Genomic DNA, 7,426 nt, shown 5'->3' with positions numbered 1-7,426 from the left:
AAGATTGGAGGGAGGATGATGACAACGAAATACCCAAGTTGTTGAACTGTATGCTTTCGAATAAAACTTTGCTGATGATGTACAGGCATTGTTTCAATTCCCAAACACTGGAGAAATAAGGAAGTTAATCCCTTGTCAACCCCTCTGAGCCTTCGAAGTAGGAGTTTCTTTCTGTACGAAAAAACCCGCATTTTAAACCTGGGGCAGGGTAGTTCTCAGTTAATTTGGCTGTGCATTCTATTTTAAGAGAATCATTCAGTACACCTTTCCACAAAGGTTTCAATCACAAGCTTTCCTCCGCATACATCAAAGAAGTGTTGGAGATGTCAATCAAAAGCCAATGATAGTTTATCAATCATTAAGCAAGGCAGTCACTATCTTTCAAAAAAATGTATCAAAAAATATATATATACAAAGAAAAGCCTGCTAAGTCAAAAATCCAAAAAAACGACTTAGGCAAGAATCAAGGCATCCCGCTGACTGTAAGTTCAAAAATAAACAGTTCAGGCAAAAGTTAGGGATATATAAAAAGAAAAGATGAAAAAAGAGAAGTCAATAAATTCCTGAACAACAAAATGTTGTGATATCAAAAGGAAGAAGTGATCGCCATCTCAAAAGTTCTCTTTGCTTGTGAGCTAACATCATTACAAAGGTGCAATTCCAGAAGCCTCTTGGAACCTGAATGCATAAGTTGAATTAACTGAGTTTTAGGACAGGAGATCATCACGAAGGGGGTGGGAACAATCAAATTTTGAGCCTTATATCCTTTGTTTCTTAAACCGTGAACCTGGCCACGTTACAACCTTTAAAAGACCTAATTGAAGCAAGGTTTGTTTGAAAGCATACTACAACAAGGTTGCGTAAGCTAACTCCTATGAGATTTTCCAATCATTTGCTTTGATATCATATCTTTGTTTTATCTTTCACTTTGAATGTCTTAACCTTTATGTTTTGACCAGTGATTCCATTTGCTTTACATCAATAACATTTTTCCAAAAATGATTTTGATTTCAAAAATATTCTTTGAGCATTGCATTAAAATTACCATTCTTGAATGAACATTTTATCTGCAAGTAAGCACTCATCTTTCAGGAAGTTCAAACAGTCGAGAAACTTGATCAGTGATCCAATCAGGAGCAGGTTATTTCAAGATCCTGTTGTTCAGATGTTCAGTCAAGATTTGTTGATCAGAATATCATTTCAATACTTGTACTGGGGCAAGCCATCCCAACATGCATTTAAAGAACTGAAGCCATGATCAGTTAACTTGCAACAATTAGTGAATCAGGGGCAATTTTCTTCAGCAATCCCCAAGCAGTTTTATCAGCCCTTCTCAAAGGATCATTGTTTGATACAGTTACCAGTGTAATAGAAGTATGTCCAAGCATCTTCTTCGTAAGCAGAATTGGCAGAGTTCCTGTGTTGAGGAATCGAGTTCCTATCGTGCCTCACAAAAGAGTCTCCATCAGTTGTCACAAACAATTGCATTGCATTGATCGTATATCATGCATAGAAAAATTCAACATCATGCATTGAAACAAATTTCATACTCATTTGCATTTTTCGAGGTCTTGTTGCTATCAACATCTTCACCTTGAGATCAAAGTCCAACTTACTTGGCACCTATCCAAAACAGATACTTGTTTGTCTTGTCCGTCTAGTGTTGTTCCTAGATGTACCTTTTCTTCTTTCAGTGTCATTCCTGAAATATTTATACCATGTTTTATCTTGTTTCCCTTCAATCATGTTTTATCTTGATTGTCTCTAATCATGCTTTATCCTGATCACTTTCGACCGTGTTTTATCTTGGTTACCTTCAATCATGTTTTATCTTGATTGTCATTTGATGTTGCTTCGTCCATGCTTTATCTTGAACGTCTCTGATACATTCTTCCCAAAGTTCAAATCATGCTTTACCTTGATTGACCTTGGTGTTACCTAATCATGTTTTACCTTGATTGTTATTTGGTATTTTTCAATCATGTTTTACCTTGATTGTCATTTGATGTTATCCAATCATGTTTTACCTTGATTATCCCTTAATGACATCCAATCATGTTTTACCTTGATGGACCTGTGATGATTATCCAATCATGTTTTACCTTGATTGTCCTTTGACGATATCCAATCATGTTTTACCTTGGTTGTCATTTGATGTTGTCCAATCATGTTTTACCTTGATATTCATTTTGATGTAGCCAAATTCATGTAGGCCTTAGATATTCTCTTCTCGAAGTTCAATCATGTTTTATCTTGAAAGCTTCTGTCGAGAGTTTCTTTCTTTTGTGAAGTCCGATTCTATTCCTAGATGACGTATACCTTTTCCCCCAGTGGAATCCTTTCTTATCTCCCCAGTGGTGTTATACTCCTCTCTATTCCATAATCATACTTGATGCATTCATTAGCATCGCATTATACCTTAGGTTCAAAAATTGTGTGTTTTATATTTAAGTCTCTTCAATTACGTCGAGCAGAGGATTTTAACCCTCACATCTCCGGATAGAAGAAACTTAAATAGGGGCATCTGTCATACCCCAATTTTTGACCCTAAGATCATACATCATTTGCATCTCAATCATTAATCAAGATCACAATCTTGAGATTTCATTTTTCGGTGTTATGTTCGCTTCGTCTTTGAGGGGAACTATCAAGCACCTAATTTTCTTTAATTTGTTTTATACTAACCAAAATCCAAAAATATGCATTTTGTTTCCCTTGTTTGTGTTTTGCAGGAAAAAGATCGAGCAAAAATCAAAAAGTGCAAGAAAGGGAATTTTTGAAATTTTCAATATGGAAATCGATTTACCCCTGTGGGAAATCGATTTCCTGTGCGCAAAATTCAAAATAATATAAGGAGGGAAACTTGACATCATTTTGGCACCTTTTTATTTGATCATTTTATCAATTTTCCACCTCATCAAAATTAACTCATTCATTAAACCCTCTTTAACCTCATTTTGCCATTTTTACCATTTAATTGCCACTTTAATCACCAATTAAACACAAGTTAATCACCAAACACAAAAAGACCAATTTGCCACTACTCTTGCTCCAATTCTATAAATAGAGCCCTCTACTCTCTCATTTCTCAAGCTTTTGATAGCCAAAAAAGTTCTTGCAAATTCATTTCTCAAGCTTGGAGAGCCAAAAAATTGCTTGCAAATTCATTTCTCACCCTTTCCAAAACCCTCACCCAAAGTTCATTTTCATAAGATTAGTAAGGTTCACATTGAATCTTGCTAATTTTGAACTAAGCCTCCTACATTTCACTCTTTTCTTTGATTGTTCATCTCCATACTTGAAGGATCTACACTTTGTGCTTGTTCTTGAAGCTACTTCAACACTTTAATTCAAGAATTGGTAAATTTCTCAATTCTAAGATGTAGATCTTTGTTGCTTGTGTTCAATGCATCTTTGATGCTATATTGGTGCTATTTGATGGTGATTTGATGGAAAATTCGTGCTCCTATGGATATGTGATCATAAGGTGTTTGTATGTTTGCTTAAGTCAAGTTTTATGCCTCCTAATGCTGATTTTTTGAATGCTGCGTGCAGGAAATCGATTTCCCTCTGTAGGAAATCGATTTCCACCTTATTTTTTTTCAAAATTTGAACTCTGCACTCAGGAAATCGATTTCCTACAGAGGTAAATCGATTTCCTGCTGGCAGAATGTGTTTTTTTGCCTTTTTTATGCTTGTTTTGGCTTCCTACTTCCTCCACTTCATTAATATCATTGGATCTAGGATGTTGATAGGTTTGAAATGACCTAATCAGTAATATTAGATGAATGATATTAATGATAGTGTGAGTTGATAATCTTTTGTGAATTTTATTCTTCTTCCTCCATTTCATTAATATCATTGGATCTAGGATGTTGATAGGTTTGAAAGAACCAAATCCATAATATTAGATGAATGATATTAATGATAGTGTGAGTTGATTATCTTTATGCATTTTATCTTCTCCTTCTCCTTTTTTTCTTTTGATCGATGAAAGTCTTAATACTTTGAGAATTCTTATGGATTCTTAGTAAAGACTAGATCGTTACCTATTTTCTTTTCGTGCGGTATTGCTTTCGGAAGGCGATCTACATATCGTTCTTCTCGCATGCATTAGCACATAAAGTTTTGACCGGCCTCGTTGTAGGGTGATTTCTACATAAATCACTTGGCGATCTGCTTAACATAGCGCAATATTTCGTGTCCCGAATAAAAAAGACCAAATATGGAAGAGAATTGTATGCGGTTGATTTAAGACTTGTGGAGGTTTTTATCGTGTAGTCGCTATGATTTTATCAAGCTTCTGATAAACCCCATTGAATTTAAATCCGAGTACATCATTCACTCACCATAGATCTTCCTACTAACTTTGATAACATACTTGACAAGTTTCAAGATGGTTATCTTTAACATTTAACAACTAACTTTAATTTCCGCACCTTTACTATACCGCTCTTTATATTACCGCTCTTTATATTTCTCGCTTTATCGCTTTACTTTATCATTTCATCATATTTACCTTCCGTCATTTTCTCTTTGTCCACTTGGACATATGTTTATGTTTCCGTTATTTTTTTCTTTTGTCCACTTGGACCATACTTTACTTTTTCGCTAAAACACTAATAAACAACCGAAAATCTAAAAAATACATAAGGCTCTCTTTGGACTATCGGTTACTATCCCTAGCACTTTGGAGATTCGGACTTATGGACCTAGTACCTCTGGACTCATTCTATTACTATCCTGTGATTGTTCTGTCTGTCTGGCATTGTTCTGTTGTATGTTTATGTGTGCAGGTATTTCCTTGAAAGCCCTTGATGGTTAATTCCAAGGCATTGATATAAGGATTTTACCCGAAAACAGCCGTTACTCTGCCCGATTTTCGTCAGAATCTTAATGTGCTTAATGAAAAATGGTGCTAAGACAATAAGTTCATCTGGATCCCCAAGTGTTAATGTGTTGGTATTGATAAATCCAAAGGATGGGAAAACTACCTTGGCTCTTAATGTCAAGTGTTGGCTTCTTATTTGGTTAGACCGTTTCTTTCCTTAGCTTTTATTTTATGCACTAGGTTAGCCTCTTCATCTCCTCCTACTTCTTAAATTTTCAAAATCTTCTCCCTTTTGCCAAAATATTCTTATGTTTGCAATCTTTTCAAAATCTTTTTCTTAAAAATATCTTTCGCCCTTAGTGGCTTTTCTTCAAAAGTTTAGACACCGTTAATTGTCGAAACGAGTGGTTATACCCCACGGTTTTGAAATTGATTGATAATAACGAGATCTTTTCCGCGTGAGAGAGCTAGTGGCATACTCGTTGATTTTATCCGAGTTGGAGCCCTTCTTTCATTTGCGATGCAAAGAACTTGTTTGTTCTCATGCTCAAGATCAATGGCTGAGTATTTCTCTCTAACGACAACAAAGTGTTTATTCGTTTTAAAATGTTTTTTCCCAAAAGCGGAACTACATTAGCTCTGACTTCTCCATTGCACCAAGGAGGTATGTAGGCCCAAAGCTTAACGCTTTGCCGAGCTTATTTTAAAAATAAAACAAACTCTTTTTTAGCAGACACACGACACAGATTTTCAAAAAGGTTCCCGTGGAGTACCACGGATATGAGGGGTGCTTTAAACCTTCCCCTCATATAATCAACACCCGAACCTGAGTTCTCTTTCTTGTTTTAAAAACAAAACTTTGGGTTTTTCGTTCTTTTCCCTTTTCCTTTGAAAAAATAAAGCGCGGTGGCGATTTCAAAACGGAATATTGATTCGAGTCAATCCCATGGCTTCGATGTCAGATTTTCCCCGCTACACTTGATATTCTGGGTAAGATCAAATACTGGGAAACTCTTTTCTCAAAACCAAAAAAAAAGATGTTTTCTATCGCTTTTGCATGCATTTGTTTCTGATATGAACAAAAAAAGGGTTAGTCAGAAAAGGGGTTAGATAAATAAATAATTTTTTTGCTCAAATAAATATTTAAGAACACAAACCTTAACTCCAGATAACTTTATGCTCTTGGAATCCATCATAGAGAACTCTTCATGGAAAACACTCTTGTAAACCTTAAACTCTTCGTGATGATACTTGCTTGAGAGGCACAATTCTTGATATTTAGAATGCAATCCATGATAGAGAACTTCTTTATAATGGAAGTTATTTTTGTTTCACGTGGATCACTAATGGTAATATCTTGAGTGTTGATAGTCATGAAATGGAAGGCAAGGATTCGATTAAGAATTTGATAAATGCCCTCGATGTTAACGCTAAATTATCCCTCGGTTTTTCGAAAAACCGACGGGTTAGAACATTTAATTTATAAATAAAAAATACAATTAATATAGAGATTCCAATTTTAACTCTAAATGTTACCTCGATTTTTAGGAACACCGGCGGGTTAGAATATTTAATTTACAAATAAAAAATACAATGAAAAGAGAGGTTAGAACACCGACGTGTTGCGCATGCATTGAAATCATATCACTAGAATATCAATGATCAGCTATATAATCAAGTTGTAACGTCTCTTTTAAATTATCAAAACGTTGTGTCTTCAAAGTTTAAAGTTCAAACATTATTTCAAAGTCTTTTCCTATTTTCAACGTCCTACTACCAACTCTCTATTTCCATGTTTCAAATTCCTTTTTTTTCTTATCAAAAATGGATGCAAATATATTATTCGTTATCAATGAAAAGTATGTTGATTTCAATAATTTTGAACGTTTTAAACCAAAGTTGAGGAAATTTGTTAACAAACAAAAGTTGAATGGTTACTTTAATATTCTACATGGCCTCATATACACTAACCTCGTTAAAGAGTTATGGTTGAATGCTTTCGTTGTGTTCCAGCTGGTCATCAAGAAATCATCTAGTTCTATGTCAATGCCCACTCATTTATACATTACTCCATCACTGATTGCTATGACAATCAACTGTGAAGAGTTTGGTAGTTGTTTTAAACATTATGAATTCAACAATGTCTACGCAACCCACCTTCACCGACTTTTTGCCAACCAAAATTATCTCTCATGTCCTGCTTCTCTAATCCCAATTGCAAAATTTTGATTTCAACTTCTAGTGGCAAATTTTCGCCCAAGAGATAAAGAACTGGAAACACTTACTTAGTATGACAAGCATCTCGTGTTATTCCTCACCTACAACATCAGATTTAATCTTCCTCTTACCATTTTCAACTTCTTAAAGGGAATGATAGACTTCTAGGGAGAAAACGACTTTCCTCATACCTTATGGAAGAGTTCTCTTTGAACTTTTCTACAAGTTAGGGATAGTTAGAGGTGATGTTGAAGTTGAGTTCACTGAGAAGTTTGTATTTGTTGATTAGTTTTCTTTGTTGTGTTGTTTTTTTTATTATTAATGAAATATTTTCTTTTTCTATTATTACTTATTCTTGTTTTACAAAAAAATTGAGAA

The sequence above is a fragment of the Vicia villosa genome, linkage group LG1, assembly GCF_029867415.1.
Source record: "Vicia villosa cultivar HV-30 ecotype Madison, WI linkage group LG1, Vvil1.0, whole genome shotgun sequence".
Taxonomy (NCBI): Eukaryota; Viridiplantae; Streptophyta; class Magnoliopsida; order Fabales; family Fabaceae; genus Vicia; species Vicia villosa.
This window is presented reverse-complemented; position numbering follows the sequence as displayed.